Genomic DNA, 17934 nt, shown 5'->3' on the forward strand with positions numbered 1-17934 from the left:
CCTTTTAGAGCTAGCTTTTCCTCCTCTCGTGCGCCGGGTTATAATGTCCCATGGCCCGAACACGTCTACACCCACATATGTGAAGGGGGGTGCAACTTGCATTTGTTCAGATGGTAAGTTTCCCATTTGCTGACATTCTGCTTTTCCTCTCAATTTCTTGCATGTGACACACTTAAAAAGCACTGTGCTGATAGCCCTTTTGGCCCCTACCATCCAGAACCCTGCAGCTCTAATTGCACCTTCTGTGAAATGTCTTCCTTGGTGTTTCACAGTCTCGTGATAGTGCCGTGTTAAGAGCGTTCCCAAGTGGTGTCGGGCAGGGATGATGAAAGGGTGAGTGGTGTCGATACCCAGTTCAGATTGTATGATTCGGCCCCCAACTCTTAAGAGTCCATTACCATCTAGAATAGGATGCAGTTTCCAGAGACTGCTTGAGGGGGAAATCGTGATTCCTTCCTGAATACACTTTATTTCCTCTTTGTAGCACTCACTCTGAACACTCTTTATGATGCAAACCATCGCATTTTCCAATTCTTCCACTGTGGGTTGACAGAGATGCCAACCACGACAGCTGGATGCTTGGTTGGATTGACCAAAGGAACGAGCAATGTGGATCAAGCGGGCAACTGCTCTGAGGAGAGGACTGTAGTTGGAAAACTTCTCAAAATGAGATGAACTTACTGTTGACTTTTTGGCTTGGACGTATTTCTGTATCAAGGGCGGGATCTACAAGCTCAAACGTGACTGGAGATTGCGACTGTGCAGATGGTTTGAGGAGAAAGGCCGGCCCTTTAAACCATGTTGTGCTGCTCAGTTGCGCTGCTGCAACAGAGCGGGACCCATAATCTGCTGGGTTGAGTTCGGATGGAACGTGCTTCCTCTCGTTGGAGCGTGTCGATTGGAGGATGCGTTGGACCGTGTCATGCACATACACATAAAATCTTCGTGACTGATTGTGGATGTAGCCTAGTACAACTTTACTGTCAGTGTAGTACTCAATGTCGTCAAACGTGATGTCTATTTCTGCTACTATCAGCTCTGCAACTTCAACTGCAAGCACTGCGGCACATAACTCTAGCCTTGGAAATGTGAGGCCGGCTTGAGGAGCTAGCTTTGTTTTCCCAAACACAAAGCCGATTTCTGTTTTGTTTGAAGTATACAGTTTGATGTAAGCGACAGCTGCAATGGCTTTCACTGATGCATCAGCGATGCATTTGGAGATCTTCTGAATCTCGAAGTGAGTCCTTCCAATTGCTCCACTCTGCTTTCATGTTGTCTGGGAGTGCTGCATCCCAGTCATCCGTCAAGCTGGTAAGTTCTCTGAGAATCAGTCTGCCTTGAATTGTGATTGGAGCGAGAAACCCTAGGACAGGGGTCCCCAATCCCAGTCCACGAGGGCTGGTGTCCCTGTAGGTTTTAGATATCACCCTGGGTCAACACACCTGAATCACATGATTAGTTCATTACCAGGCCTCTGGAGAACTTCAAGACATGTTTAGAAGGTAATTTATCCATTTAAATCAGCTGTGATGGATCAAGGACACATCTAAAACCTGCAGGGACACCGGCCCTCGTGGACTGGGATTGGGGACCCCTGCCCTAGGGGGTCGTAGAGACTATTGACAGTAGAGAGGACACCTCTACGCGTGAAGGCCTTTTGCTCGTTGTCAACTTTGAATGTGAAAGTGTCCGTGTTAACATTCCACAGCAGCCCTAAAGTGCGTTGCACTGGCGAGTCTTGAGTGCACAGGTCCAAGTTTCCAATATTTTTTGCCCTGTCTTCTGGTGGAAAAGCCTCTAGGACTGTAGGTCGGTTGGAGATGACTTTGTGTAGTCTGAGATTTGAGGAAGCAAGAGCCTGTTGAGCTTGTTGGAGAACTTGTATAGCCTTTTCTTCAGTAGAAAATGACTTGAGAGCGTCATCGACGTAGAAATCTCGCTCAATGAATGTCCGCACCTCACTCCCAAAATCTAGCTTACCAGTCGCTGCTGCTTTCTTCAACCCATATATGGCGACGGAGAGGGAGGGACTGTTCCCAAAAATGTGCACCCGCATGCGATACTCTATAACTTCAGATGACATGTCGTTATCTTTGTACCACAAGAAGCGGAGAAAGTCTCTGTGGCTCTCTTTGACAACAAAACAGTGGAACATGTGTTCAATGTCCGCCGTTATGGCCACCTGCTCCTTTCTGAATCTTATGAGCACCCCAACAAGACTGTTGTTGAGGTCGGGGCCTGTTAGCAACACGTCGTTGAGAGAGACTCCTTCATATGGGGCGCTTGAGTCGAACACGACCCTAATTTTGGCAGGTTTCTTCGGATGGTAAACTCCAAACAAAGGGAGGTACCAGCATTCCTGGTTCTGACTGAGAGCTGGTGCCACTTCAGCATGTCCTCTGGTAAGCATGTTCTCCATAAACTCCAGAAAGTGTGTTTTCATTTCAGGTCGTTTTTCAAGAGTGCGCCGGAGTGACATAAGGTGATCGTAAGCCAGTTGTCTGTTGTTCGGTAGCCGTTGTCGTGGTGATCGGAAAGGCCGAGGACCAACCCAGCTATTGTCACTGCCCTGATAGAACTCTGAGTCCATTATTTGGAGAAACTGCATATCCTCAACTGATGGTGCAAGTCTGTGATCATCCGCTGTGCGTGTGAAAACCTGCTGACCAATGCTGTCCACATTACGTCCTGACACATGAAGGCTTGAGGGGCTGTGACTACGCTCAGGAGCTTTTGTGAATGTCTCTTTAACAGTTATTTGACTGTTGCATGGCTGAAAATGGCTTGCACGGCTATTCTCCAGTATGAAAGTCTTATAGCTGTTCACGTGTGGGGGTCTGTGCACTCCATCAAGACAGATGTCGCCTACCACGACCCAACCCATGTCGAGTCTCTGAGCAAATGGGGCGTCATCTGGGCCATTTATTTGCTCCCGGACTTTGTGGACTCGAAGCATGTCTCGTCCCAGCAGTAGTAGTATGTCGGCGTTTGGGTCTAATGGCATGATCAAGTTAGCAATCTGTCGTAGATGGGCGTGGTGGTGGGCAGCTTCTGGAGTTGGTATCTCAGAGCGGTTATGTCGTTACATTCGAGGAGTGTTGGCAGAGGAAGACTTGCCTTTCCATTCACTGACTCTACTATAAAGCCAGAAGCACACGTCTTTAACATGTATGGGTGACTCTCTCCTTGGATCTGTAAAACATCAAAGAACTGGGAACGTGCCAGCGATCGATTGCTCTGATCGTCCAAGATTGCATACATTTTCTTTGTTTGCTCTCTGTGTCCAGCAGGATATACATTCACTAGTGTGATTTTTGAACATTCTCTTGCGCTCACTCCTTCTCCACACACCGAGACGTGACTTCTTGGGTGTCTGCTTTGTCACTCTCCCCGCCTTGCTGTGGGGAAGGGGGCGATTTAGACTCCCGTGGTGCTAGACCTGGGTGGAGGGCAGAAATGCGATTTTTGCTGTCACACTCAGTGCACGTGATTTCTGATTCACAGTTCTTGGCTAAATGGTTAGTAGATGAGCAGCAGCGAAAGCAGACGTTTAATTTTTTGAGAATCTGTTTGCGCTCTTCCAAGGGTTTCTCTCTGGACCCTCTGCACCTTTTCAGAGGATGAGGCTTGTTGTGAATCGGGCACTGTTTATTTGGATTCACAGCACATTTGGATTTTTCTGCATCTGCCTTGTCCTGTACTTGAGTTTTGTGAACAGATATGGGCCCTTTGGGGAACCTTTCATGCATGTGTTTTCGTTCTGTTGTTATGGGTTGGTTAGGGCTGTGAATGCTGATGCTAGGGTCAGTTTGTGTTCTGGCTTCAGTGCGAATGAAGTTGGAAAACACAGTAAAGGGGGGAAAGCTGACGCCATAATCGTGCTTGTACTTTGAACCAATATTCATCCAACTTTCTTGTAGATTGTACGGCAATTTTTCGACTATCGCTTGGATCCCTCTTGATGTGTCTAAGTAGGACAAGCCAGGTAAGTAACCATCCAACTTAGCTGCCTCTAGCTCTAACATTAGGTCGGCAAGATCACAGAGTTTATAAGGCTCTTTAAGTGTGATTTTAGGGAAGCTGTCGACTTTTTGAAAGAGAGCTTGCTCTACAGCTTCTGGGGAGCCATATACTTCTTTAAGTCTGTCCCAAGTCATAGCTAAACCAACTTCAGGGCATCTGATATTGACAGCTCTCATTCGTTTGGCTTGTTTAGCTGAATCTTTACCAAGGTAGCGCACGAGCAAATCCAGCTCTTCCCCTGGTGAAAGGTCTAACACTGCAGTTGCGGTTTTGAAAGATGATTTCCATGCCCAGTAATTCATGGGTTGATCATCAAAGCTGGTAAGGCCTGTAGTAATGAGCTGGCTGCGGGCTAGATATTTGGCAAGGTCGTAAGTCGGTTGGCTCGGGGCATGTTCACTGTGAGCAAAATTGGATTTATATGGTGTCTGAACAAGAGGGGTAAACTCTTTGTAGCCGGTGGATAGGGGCTTGTACAGTTCGTTATGAGTAGCAGCACAGTTTGTTTTGTCTCGCTCTTTTACAGCAATTTCTTGAAAGGCAGGTGCAGGGTCTTTGTATTCAGTTTTTACTGGGGCTGTTGATTCTGCTGCATTGATAGCTGTTTGTTCCAAAACATACTGCGCAGTGCGTTTTTCTTTGTTCTCAGATAGGGATGGCCCATAAGCTACACTGTGTGTTTTGAAGCCTAATTCAAGTAGACCAGCTTCTAAAGAATTAGCCTCTGCTATGGCAGCTTCCTTCTCTTGTTCTGCTCTCAGTGCGTCGAGAGTAGCTTGCGAGTGTGCTTGCTCAACTTTAATTTCTATTTCTCTCTTTGCATATGAGGCTCTTGCTTGAGCAGCTTCAGCCTTTGCTTTTGCTCTGAGCAGTTCAATGCTAGCTGACGAGCCTGCTTTTGATGGTGGTTTGTGGGAACGGACTGACTCTGTCTCGGTTTTGGAGGATTTACTTTCAGACATTTTGGATTTGTTGTACTTTGATTGCGTCCGTCCGTATACTTTACTTAGCTTTATAGGATGGTCGTAGCTCCACGCGGTGGCTTCTGTAGCAATGTGCTTGCCGTGGTACTGTCTTTTCACTGTAATTGGTCTCGCTAGAAGTCTGACTAGCTTTCCAAACAGCTAAACATAAACCCAGGAACTCCAGACAATAGATGAGATCTTATGACGTTTACTGGTTCTTTCATTTTGTGAAACTGTAACAATAAAGCATAAGTGGAAATGTACATTACTCATCTGTACTGTTAACAACAACATGTGCCTTAAACCAATGATCTAACAATGCATTTGAGAAGCTAGCATGGCGACTAGCACCGCTAATTAGCATATGAACTGGCGATTTCATTTACATATGAATAGCGCATTGAAAACGTGCTAACTGTGATCCATCACACATAAAGACAACACTTGGAGTGTCTCATTGCTTTTTACCATTAAATACTTACAGACAATGCTTTAACAAACACCCAAAAGAAGGACATGAATGTGGAGCGGCCATCTTGAAACAGCATAGCAAGAAAACATGAACTTCCTGTCTAACTCTTCTTCTACCGTCACAAAATATCGACTTGAAGGGGCCACAGGGTGGCACATTTAAAACATGAAATTAACTAAGCAGTAACATAACACCTTCCCAACACTGGTCGTGAGTTGGCGAAGAAGAGTGTTTTCCTCTGTCCTCCCCACCTTGGATTCCCTGGAGCCCGGACCCCTGTCACACTTGTATATAGCACAATTCCCTACACTGTCTGTAAATACACCTGGTGAGCGTGAAATAAACCCCACTGTGTCTTCTGTGTGTGAGTCCTCAGTGAACCAAGACATAAGTATACATGTTTCATATAAACATAGTCTAACATTCTTATTGGCAGTAGCTCAAATAATTAAGCATTTCAGTTGCATGAAAAATTCATCATCATAATATGTACTGTATAGCCTATACATGAAATAAGCATATAGCCCAATAAGTACAACATCCAGAAAGCTACACAACATGAGGTGGATCAATTATAAATAAAGTCCAATTAAAATTTGACTCTTTTTCTTATTAGAAATATTTTTGAAAAGTGTACTACATGCTTACATTTAACCCCCCCAAAAATCTATGAAACAGAATCAGATATTTTTCTCTCTTTTCTTCTCGCAGCTGCTCTATTCCCATGCTGTTGCTGTATATTAATGACTAACCTCGTATTGTAGATGGTTTATCTCAGTTGTTCTCCTGACTGAAGTTTGGTCCGTTTACAGCATCCTGCCATGCGATTGCATTTGTCCTTAACCAGAGATGGGCAGTAACGCGTTACTTGTAATGCATTACTGTAATCTGATTACTTTTTTCAAGTAACGAGTAAAGTAAGGGATTACTATTGCAAAAATGGTAATTAGATTACCGTTACTTTCCCGTAGGAACGCTGCGTTACTGCGTTACTAAAACCGTGAGTTTTTTGCGAGAATGTCTCATGACAATGACGTAAGCGAGTGCGACGTTCATGACAACAGCTGTGTGCAGATCAACAATGGATCATATATCGAGTGCAGGAGAGAGTATGAGCATGCAGCGCTTAAAGCGTGAAAGTACTGACCTTACTTTGAGTTTGATTCCATAAAAAGTGACAAAAACATTAGCGTCCGTTGTGCGTGGGAAGAAAACTTCTTTTTACAGCGAAAAAAACCCTAAACAAACACAGAGTGTGCTACAACGTAATGGGAAATTCACAGAGAAACTCGCGGATTCTTCCACTGACCGCTGCGGCACACCTGCACCAGGGCAAACCTCCGCCTGCTTTACAGGTGAAAACTGATAAAACAAGTTTTAAAAAAGGAGACTTTTCCATTTGATTACATTTTGTATGATGGATTATGCAGAAAAAGTAGAACTGGGCTGAAAGAATATCACTATATCACCTATTCAGGTTGTAAATCGTGTTTTTAAAAAGTAAATAAGTAACTAAGTAATTAATTGCTTTTGAAAATAAGTAATCAGTAAAGTAACGGGATTACTTTTTTGGGGAAGTAATCAGTAATTAGTTACTGATTACTTTTTTCAAGTAACTTGACCAACACTGTCCTTAACTATCGGGAACCCCCACGTTGATTTTTATCAAGTGAAAAAAAGTTAGCGTTCATCCTCCAGCTTCACTGTGTTTATGTTATGCTAGCATAGCTGTGTCGCTTAATTGGGGATCCCATTTTCTTGACACTTGACACTTCTTCAGAGCAGTATTATTTTTTCCTCCACCTTTTTGCAAATAAAACTGGAGCAGCTTGACCGCACAGTGATTAAATGTCTCACAGTAAAGAATGTTGCGATCAGCTTATTTTAAGAAATTCTTCACAGAATGTGCACAAGAGAATCTCCAAGTTTTGGCACAATGCCATTGTACATACCCACATTAGCAGCAGTCTGTGCACACAGTGACCAATGTTATTGACCAGTCATCCAAGCCTGTGTCCTGGAAAAGTCTCACAAGTCCATCTGTTATGGCCTGTGCGGTTCGGTCACCACCCAGTTCAATCAGTCCAAGAAAGTCCGAGGTAAACTCTCCGTTGGTGGACACAGACACAGTGTAAAAATTTCCTGCTCAGTTTTCGTGATTTCCTCAGATCCATCAAAAAACAGCCCCCAAAATTCAATAGACTGCAGTTTGGCTCGTAATTCCCCACTGATGGCGTGAACGATCCGTGTGCCCCTTCACGTGAATAATATGCATATCCGACATTTACTCCTAGCCACTTCTATAAAGGAATATCCTCAGAATATGAAGACATGGGACGTGTGTGTTTAGCTTTATGGAAGGCGCGGAGAAAAATATTAAACAGAGTTTGCTGCTGTTCTTCATTTTGCTTGTCTTGCCGGCTAGCTTGTTTATTAGCATGACTTGCGCCACATTCATGTGCTCCTTGCTCTTTTCATGCTGTCCAAATAAAGGATGGTTAAAATTCTTTGAGCCTTTGAAAAATGCACCTGATTTGTCTGCTAGATGTGGATGCGAGCAGCAAATCTTGCAAGACTATTCAGTGCGCTTATTGTTAGCTTCAAGCCACGGCACATCCTGGAGCCACTTTTCTGAGAAAAGTGTTTTCTTCTCCTCTGGCTCCGGTTGGTGTTTCTCAGCTGGTGGCGAAACGCCAAAGAAGCGACTTAATGTCTGTTGTTTTTTTGGACATTTAGATGGTGACAAGCAACATGTGTAAGGTTAAATGAGATGGTCAAGAACGCAAAGGCGCTTGGTAACACAAGTGTCACTATGCGTTCCTAATTTTTGTCATGCATGCGTAACTGCGTACCAGTTTTGTGCACCCCTGATTATACTAGTATCTAAATATGAAAGAAATTTGCTCTGATTTAATGGCATCTTTTAACTCATCTACAATGACTGAACCTGTGCACTCTCTTTAGCTTCTTTAACTTCTCCTCAGCAACCATTTCAGCCAAACATGACAGAATTTGTGTTGTTTTGCTGGTGTACAAAATATTTTTTGCTTGTTGTTCCAGTCTCCTTCTAACCACAGGGTCATGATTTCTTATCATGTTTGGCATTTCTAGGAAAATCCCCCTTTTATTTGAGTCAGCACACTGTGACCATGCTGAGCTATGTTTTTAGTAGCAGTGAAGATTAGAATTTCTGCTTTTGTCTTACTGTATGTTTTGTTTTCAAGCACCTGTTTCTGGCGATGGCAAGGGCCATACATTACAGTCATCAAAAACTGATCTAACACAAGTACACGTAGCAGACTAACAGAACCCACTGACTCTAAACATTGCATTCTCCCAATGACGATATCCCACAGCTGAAGTAAATACACAGTAACAAGAGTCTCTACTCTGGGAACATTCCAACCAAGGGTGTATTTTGTACCATTCTGGGAGCACCCTGCTTGATATGTCTTAGGAAACCTCAGATCACGTGGCTGTGGGGCCTTCACTTTTGAATTTGCATATGTCTAAATTCACACACAAAAATGAAAAATATACCAAATCCAAAACTCTACACATTAATCGACTTGGAGGAGAGAAGGAGAAATTCAAAACACCCTATAGACATGGTTACTATTATTTTCTTGTTTTTACCTGGTATTATTATTTCCGACACCCCTTGAACACACTTTGATTTTCCGTAGTTCAGTGAATGCAACAAAAGCATGTTGCTGCATTAAGCTAGGCAAAACGGAGCAAGACACCCGAGAGCAATTAACAAGCTACACAAGGCCTTTATGTGTTTTACTCTCGACCAAAACCAGGCAGAGCGTGTATTTGTTTCTTGGGAATTCCGACTGGTTTTTTGTGATCCTGGATCTGAAGTGGTTCTGGATATGGATGGCGAACCAGACCCTGTGAAAACTCTTGGCGAATCCAAAAGCAGTGTGGCCAGCTGTTCTGGATGCAGGAGTAGAGCTACAGTCTGAATTACTTCGAATCGCAGGATTTCAGATAAGCAAGAGCAAAAACTGCTTACTTCATACGGATTGTTTCTCTGGGAAACAGTTGAACTCCCAATATCCTGCTCATCAGGAGTCAGGTCTAAAGAGACTACTTATTTTATTTTATTTTGTTGTTATTTTCAAAAGAGCGCTCTTCTCTGTTGATCTTCTGTTAATTTTCTATGCTGTTTACATTGGGTTATTGCACCACTGTAACATTGTAATAAATCTGCCGGCTGTTCAACACTCAATTCTCTCAAATTTATTGTACTCCTCTCGAATCTAGTCTATAAGTTTAACCCTACTATACTAAGCAGGTGTTACACATGACATTTTTAACATGAAGAAACGCCCAGAATCAGACTGAGCGGGTCACAGCGTTAGCATTTTAAATCTTCTATTGCAGTTCCCTGGTTAAAGGTCAGCATTGTTGTGGTCTGTTGTAATACAAACAAACAAAAAAAGTACCCAGCATGAACAATGATGAATGTGTTTACATTTAATCAAAGCCACAGTCTTTGTCTAACTTTAACTACAGTACTTGTAGTTGCTTAAAACTATGAGGTGGGATCAGTTATAACTGTGCCTTCAATGCAGCTTGAAATGTTTCTGCAGCTAGCATTCAGACAAATGTGCAACATGTAAACATAACACATCCATAATACATATTTTCTTTGCAGAAAATGATTTGTGTAACCTGAACTGATATACATCAGGCATGAGCAGATGTCTTACGTGTTGTCTCGTGAATCTGCTGCAGCCTTCACTGCAGCCTGAATGAAGGACAGTTGTGCAGAACTTGATGATTAAGGAGTACTGAGGAAAATTATGAAATGACAGAAGAGGTTTAATGGGAAACAAAGGAATGAATGAACCATGAAAAGATCCCTGTTAATTGAATTTACCATCTAATTATAGCTTAATATTTGCAGCTTGACCTACTACTCTGAGTTGAGATACAAGTATGCATGTAGTGCATGCATCGTACAGACTTTGTAGAAGATGAAGTGGTTTGTTTGAGCTTGTTTTATCAGATAATCAGAGTGATATTGAGTCTTTGAAACTTCCTGTTGTCTCATGTTGCAGAAAAACCCAATCTATTAACAACCTTCAGGGTTGTTGATCATTTTTCCACTTTCCTTAGAACTGCACTGAATATGCAGATGAGAAAGCAACTTAAAGCTCAGGAGGCCACTTCAGACATCTTCTGAAACATCACTATCATCAGGTCTACAGTGCAGTCAACATGAAGACTCTCGGCCTGACTGTGGGACTACTGCTCATGGTGTTTGCAGTTTACCCCAGCGATGCCTGTAAGTCTGTGTTAGATTTTTCCCAGGTATTCTTGTTTTCACACACAAAATATGAGTAATTCCGAACATGTTATCTTGCCATGAGAAATTATATGTTGGTTATTTTGTCATCTATCTGTGCGATTTTTGCACAAACATTTAGTTAATTTTTTTTAAATTAAAAAAGCGGATAAAATTTTCCAGCATCTTACCGTGCCTTAAAAAATTATCATAGTATATTTTTTCACTGTCTGTATATGTACAGGTAGCATTGGCCTTACCCTAAAGTAAATTTAATCAGTGAATAGCTGTATCCACTGAAAAAAGGTCTTGTTTATAAATTTAAAAAAAACACACACATACACACACACACACACACACACATATATATATGAATAAAGAAATTACATAACACTGACGCTAAACGCTAGCTAGCCTAGTGTGGCAAAGTAAGCAGAGTAGCAGGAGTTTCGACCCTTTTTAGACTTTGACTAATTAAAATCAATAAATAATGTATTTATGTATTTACAAATAATGCTTTTTAAAGCTAGTTAACTAGCTCAATTGGACCAATAGGATGAACAATTGTTTTTGCAGTGATGACGCATGAACCCAGAGTTGCCAACTTAGTGACTTTGTCACTATATTTAGCGAGTTTTAGAATTAGAATGAAACTTTATTGTCATTTCACATGTCACAAGTACAAGGCAACAAATGCAGTTTGCATCCATCCAGAAAGTGCTTTAGCAATAATATAGATATTACAGAATATGGATCTATTATAGGTATGTTACAATGTACATGGTATGAAGGTATGTTATGAATATACTATAAGTGTAAGTATGTTCAGGCTATAGCTGTAGTGAGTGAACAAGCTATGTACAGGCTATATAACAGGTTATACATATGGTTAAAAATGTGAAAACTATATAGACTGTTACGCAGTCAGTTCGTCTTTTACTATTACTTATTGTGGATCACAAGGTTTAAAACTACCCGCTCATTTAAAAAAAAATCTCCGCCAGAGTGCCTATTTTTCTCAGTCCCAAGCAAGATAAAGGAGGAGGGTTGGAATTGTGCCAATAAAAAAAACAATAAATGCTAAAAGAAATTCAACTTGTAGTTCTAAATATATTCTAAATGCATTTAGGGTGTTTTTTACTCACTTTATGTCTTTTCCACTATGTTATTTCTCTCTCCTACAGCGTGGTTACAATTACATAAGCATGACCAATTATGCAAATGAGGCCATGACATCATTTAGCAACTTCTAGAGACATTTAGGACAGCTAATAGTGATTTTCCTTACTGAGGAGTTGGCAACACTGCATGAACCCTGCTTCTAGGTCCAAAATACTCTGTGTTTATTAAGGCTGTTGTGTTTTTAACATTTTTTTATCCTTTATATTTTGTTCTATTTAATCTGAACAAGCCCCTGAAAACAGTCAGTGATCACTGTCGGCCTCTCTCGTTTTTTATGACCACTATTCTTTTTAAAGCTCAGTTTTTAAAACCACACAATGTAACTACAGCCCAGCCCACGCAGCAGCATATTAATGACGAACCTTGTATTGTGGATGGAATATCTCTGTTGTTCTCCTGGCTAAAGTTCCTGCCATGCAGTTGCATTTGTCCCTAACCATCGGGAACCTTCACATTAACTTTCATCAGTGGAAAAAAAAGTTAGCGTTCATCCTTCAGCTTCACTGTGTTTATGTCTTTATATTATGCTAACTGTAGCTGTGTAGCTAGCGATCACGTAGCACATCATTATATACCAGCCAACCTCAACTTCAGTAACCCTACAAACGTCGCTGCTGTTTAGTTTTCTGTCTTCATTTATGCCGGAAGTGATAGCAGAGCTGTATGTTTTAATTTATTCAGAAATCCCTCAGTCAGAACATAGTATATTATATTTGGATGGAAACTATCGAGCTAACTCCCTGCTAACTTTGAACTCCATTAAACTTTATAAATTCGGTTTTCATGGGTACCTGGATGTTAGACTTAATTGTTACACCTGGTAAAGCAGCAATGCTGATGATTTTATTACAGATGAAAGAATTTAGACAGTTTGTAACTTTCAGTGGTGCCACAGTGTTCGTTTGAAGTGGAGAGTTTGGACCCAGAAGCAGCTAATGACGTCAGACTTAAAGACTGTATTTTTGTTGCCTGATGAGCATTAACCTTATTTATATCTGGTATGTTGGAGAAGTCATTAGAAGTAGACGCAGCACTGAGTAATCCCTGTTTTTCTGTTACAGCTAAGGCAGTGAATGCACCTGATCTTTGCTGTTTTCACTTCTTTGACAAACGGATCCCAAAGGTGAACATCGTCTCCATCGTGAAAACTCACAGGCAATGCTCCACACCAGCATTTGTGTAAGTTTGTCTTTCACTGTCTCTTTGATTCGATGACTAATGTTTGCCATGAAGTAATGTATAAGCAATGTATGATCATCCACATTAAAGCCATAACTCTCCTATTAAGAGTAAAATGTGTAAATATGAGAGCAAAATAATGATGGTGATTTTTCTGCAGGATCGAGACACACAGAAGGCTTTTCTGTGTGAAGCAGACTGTGAAGTGGGCAATGGAACAATTTGTCAAAGAAGAGAGAGCAAAAATTGAACCAATGCTACAATTAACACTTCAAAAATCACAAAATGCTGTCACTCCATGAAGTTGCTTTGTAAACTGTTGCTGGAATTTTAACCCCTTTATTCTTTACCTGCTTAATTACAGCTGCAGAATATAGAGAACATTTATTTTATGCTGATTTCAATTTTTTTTTTTTACATTATCACAATATCAACTTCATAATTTGGGAATTATGTTAATCCAGTATGTAAAACTCAGTTGATAAAATGTCTTCCCTCATTAATATCCCATAATCATCTGAAGGTGGTCTTACTGTAAGATGGGAGCATTGAAGAACCACATGAAGTGCCAGACGACATAAAGTTAGATGGCAGGGTTAGTGAGTGCAAAGACAGAGTGCTGAAAAAGTCTCCAATGTTTTGTTGACTAAGTAACTCCAGAGTTCCTCTTCTGGAACTAAAATTGTGGTGTGGGTTTTCATGGCCTGTAGGTGTAATGTGTAGGTGACCCCATACTTTTGTCCATATAGTATTCTACACCGCCTACCTCCCCTTAAGCCATGTTGACCCAGGTTGATGTGACAGTGTCTCAAAGAGCCTCATTTGATGAGCAAAGTTTATGTTAGTCAGCACTCTTAGGCTTTCTTTCAGATCTCCAAAGCTTTGAGGTGTGTTTGGCTTCAATATCCTGCTGCAGTGTGAATTCTTCTCCACAAAGATCTACATCACTGTTGGAGCACATCTCTGAAGAATGGATCACTGCTTGCCCTCAGTCAGGGTGCAGTTGACTCACATCAGGTGTTCAGCTCTGGGTCTGGAAACACCACCAGACTTAAACTCTCACTGTCTGATCCACTGTGGTATCTCTCCCTCTCCTTACAAAGACCCTTGTTATCCTGGCTCTAATCTCTGAGAGTGATTGTTAAAAACTATTTCAAATATTTTTGATTCCTCAGACTCTGAGATTATTTTCAGGTTCAGATGAAAGTTTTGCACACATTAAATGTGTTCTCAGGCTTTTGGATCTAGCTATGTATAACATGTATCAAATCATGTGATCATTTGTCTTCACTGTGTTATTGTTATGCTGCTACAGTGTATCTAAAAAGATTGTATGTCTTTCTTTATTATTTTGCTTTATTCTTCATTAAAGTTTCATTTCACAAAGCTCAACGACTCCATCTGACAGTGAATGTAAAAGTGTTTTCATGCTGTGGCCTTTGTTTTGGAATTTATAAGTATGCTGGTTGCGAAAGTTCCCATAAAGAGGTGGGGCATTTTAAAGGAAAACCATGTCATAATGTCAGTTATTTTGTAGACATTGACGATCCTCTGTTTCTGCTAACATATTTGAACTTTTAACATTAATTTTTCAGTCAAACAGTCAGTGACCTTTCCATTTCTTGCAATTGAGGTAAAATGATCTGTAGTATCAAACATTTCTGTTGAAAAGCATTTAAAAATGACTTCCTTGTGATTGTATATGACCAAAACCAATCAAACTACATTTTGCACCATATCTGCTGTTCAACTCATATCTAATCATCCAATCAGCCAAAGGAGATTTAAGTGACTTTAAACGTGGTGTGGTTGTTGGTGTCAGTCGAGCTGGTCTGAATATTTCATAAATGGCTGATTTACTTGAATTTTCCCACACTTTAGGGCAGCGGTCCCCAAACCCCGGGCCTCAGACCGGTACCGGTCCGTGAGACGTTTGGTACCAGGCCGCGAGAGTTGAGGCTCAGGTGTGAAATGTATGGTTTTCAGGGTTTTTATCTATTTTCAGCGTCATTTTGTTATCGTTTTTATCGTTAACTTGGTTTTCCTGGGTCTTTTCACGTGTGTTATGAATAAATCTTCTTTTTTTCGGTACCGGTACTAGTTTTATTTCGTTGTATTTATCCGCGACACCTTAAAGGCCGGTCCGTGAAAATATTGTCAGGCATAAACCGGTCCGCGGCGCAAAAAAAGTTGGGGACCGCTGCTCTAGGGTCTCTAGGGTTTACAGAGAATGGTCTGAAAAAGAGGAAATATCCAGTGAGCGGCGGTTCTCTGGGAGAAAATACTTTGTGAAGGCCAGAGGAAAATAGACTGATTTGAGCTGATAGAAATTGAACAGTTATTCAAATAACCACTGCAGAACCACTTAATGTCACTCATGTCAGTTACAAAAATTAACATTAGACTGAAATTTGTTCTGACTCACCAAAATGAGACAATAGACGATTTGATAAATGTTGCTTGGTGTGAGGTGTTTAGATTTTCGCTGCGACATTCAGATGGTAGGTTCAGGATTTGATGTAAACAACATCAAATCCTAGATCCATTCTCCCATGTATTAAAAACTCAGGTGTAGGTGTTGGTTGCCTGGATCTTGTTCTTTCCATTCAGCTGACTCCTCAGGACTTCTTAGGTGCGGCTTTCTAAGTGGCCTCGTCTTAGTTCCCATTTGCCTGTGGGATTCCTAGGTATCTGTAGCTGTCCTCGATGTCTGTAATGTTACCGTCTGGTAGTACAATCACCTCATTTCTGACTACCTTCCCTCTCTTCATTACCCTCCGACTACACCTCTCCAGTCCGATTGACATTCCGATGTCGTTGCTCTGATCAGGGGTGCGGAACTCCAGGCCTCAAGGGCCGGTGTCCTGCAGCTTTTAACCTTGGGTCAACACACCTGAGTCAAATAATTAGGCCTCTGGAAACTTCAAGACATGTTAAGGAGGTAATGGAGCCATTTAAATCATCTGTGTTGGATCAAGGACATGTCTAAAACCTGCAGGACACCGGTCCTTGAGGCCTGGAGTTCCCCGACCCCTGCTGTAGATTCTCGTGGTGGGATCAGTGAATCAATGTCTTGTTCACTCCTGGCATACAGCACGATGTCATCCATGCAGAGGAGGTGGCTGATGATTGCTCCATTCTGTAGTTGGTATCCATAGCCAGTCGTTTTAATGGTTGCACTGAGGGGGGTTCAAATCTATGCAGGACAGCAGTGTTCACAGGCCATCTCCTTGGTACATCCCACACTTTATGGTAAGTTGTGCCACTGGCTTGAAGTTGGCCTCTAGTGTTGTACACCACATCCAGTGTTGCGCACTGTACTGCCTTGGTGTGGCTGTTCTCACATTGTCCCCCTGCCACTGATAGTATAGCTTGGATGGTTCAGTAGAGTTCAGTTGCCTTCTGTCTATCTGGTATACCTCTTCAAGCAACTTGCCGAGGCCGTTAGTCTTTGCTCGACAATTTCTAAAACCATAAGATGGAAGACATGTAACCACAAAAAGATCCCTGTTAATTGAATTTATCATCAAATTATACTGTACTATTTACAGCCTGACCTATTAATCTGCATTGTTTGAGACATGAGATAAAGATACTGCATGCATTGTAAGGACTTTGTAGAACACTCATTGGGTTTTTTCAGCTTGTTTTATCAGATAATCAGATTGATATTCTGAAATTTCCTGTTATCTCATGTTGCAGAAAAACCCAATCTATTAACCATCTGGGGCTGTTGATTGTTTTTCCACTTTTCTTAGAATTGGTTTCGATGTGCAGATGAGAACGTGACTTAAAGCGGGGTGTTCGGACTGATCACTTCAGACACCTTCTGAAACATCAGGATCATCAGGTCTACAGTGAAGTCAACATGAACACTCTCAGCCTAACAGTGGGACTTCTGCTCGTGCTGTTCACTGTTTACCACAGCGATGCCTGTAAGTCTTTTAGCTTACTTTATTCTACTGTGAGCGCTAAAGTTTCTGTGTTTTCATGATTAAAACCAAAATGGAAAAATGGAAATGATCAAATGACTATACGCTCGAGAAAATACCAAGGGCTAACAAAGGAGCTTGAGAAGATGTGGAGGGTCCCAGTGATAATCGGAGATCTCTGTCCAGAAGAGCCTAGTCCTAGGAACAGCAAAGATACTGCACAGGACCCTTAAGGTCCCAGGTGTTGGTAGAAGACCCGAGCTTGAGGGGTAAAGATCGGCTTGAGAAACAGGTCTGGGCTTCTTTGCTTTGTCTTCCTGCAACCTGATTTGAGAATAGTGGCACAAAATAATGGCTTATGAGTGGATATTATTATTATTATTATTATTATTATTGTTATTATTATTATCATCACGTTCTCATTATTAAAGAAAGCCTGAGCAAATAAAAGTATTTTTAAAAAGTCACTATTTCATGAATTTTATTAATTATATTTTACCCCAATACTTTTACTAAGAGTATTATTTGAGACTATCAGCGTTATTGGTTCTATTTCCAACTCAGAATGCTGTGCTACTTTCTGATGTAAACTTTTCTCAATTACTTTGTTAATAAGGTGATTGCCTCCCCTTATGTAGATGGCCTCAGTGCCCTGGGTCATGTATTTCTTTTTCTCCAATTACAGCTATTGAGACAAAGTCATGTTCCATCCTATTTTAAACACGGTAACTCCTCTACTGAAGAAACAGAATCTTGATGCCAACTCTACTTGTAATCATCAGCCTGCAGATTACAGATTCTTGGCCGTTTTCAGTTTGGCTTTCAGAGGCAGCGCTTCACTGAGACGGCAATCCTGGAGGGTCTATAATGATCTTTTAATGG

The 17934-nt window shown here is 41.4% G+C and overlaps 1 long non-coding RNA gene across 1 annotated transcript; it reads left to right on the plus strand.

Annotated features, from left to right (window-relative positions):
* The first annotated feature begins 8674 nt into the window (after window positions 1–8674).
* On the plus strand, window positions 8675–16978 carry LOC146384389 (uncharacterized). Its single transcript, XR_014800855.1, has 3 exons — window positions 8675–10759; window positions 13003–13120; window positions 13281–16978. It is a non-coding gene; the product is annotated as an uncharacterized LOC146384389 (long non-coding RNA).
* Window positions 16979–17934: the final 956 nt, after the last annotated feature.

The sequence above is a fragment of the Perissodus microlepis genome, chromosome 7 (assembly GCF_051167445.1).
Source record: "Perissodus microlepis isolate ML-2025 ecotype Zambia chromosome 7, ASM5116744v1, whole genome shotgun sequence".
Taxonomy (NCBI): Eukaryota; Metazoa; Chordata; class Actinopteri; order Cichliformes; family Cichlidae; genus Perissodus; species Perissodus microlepis.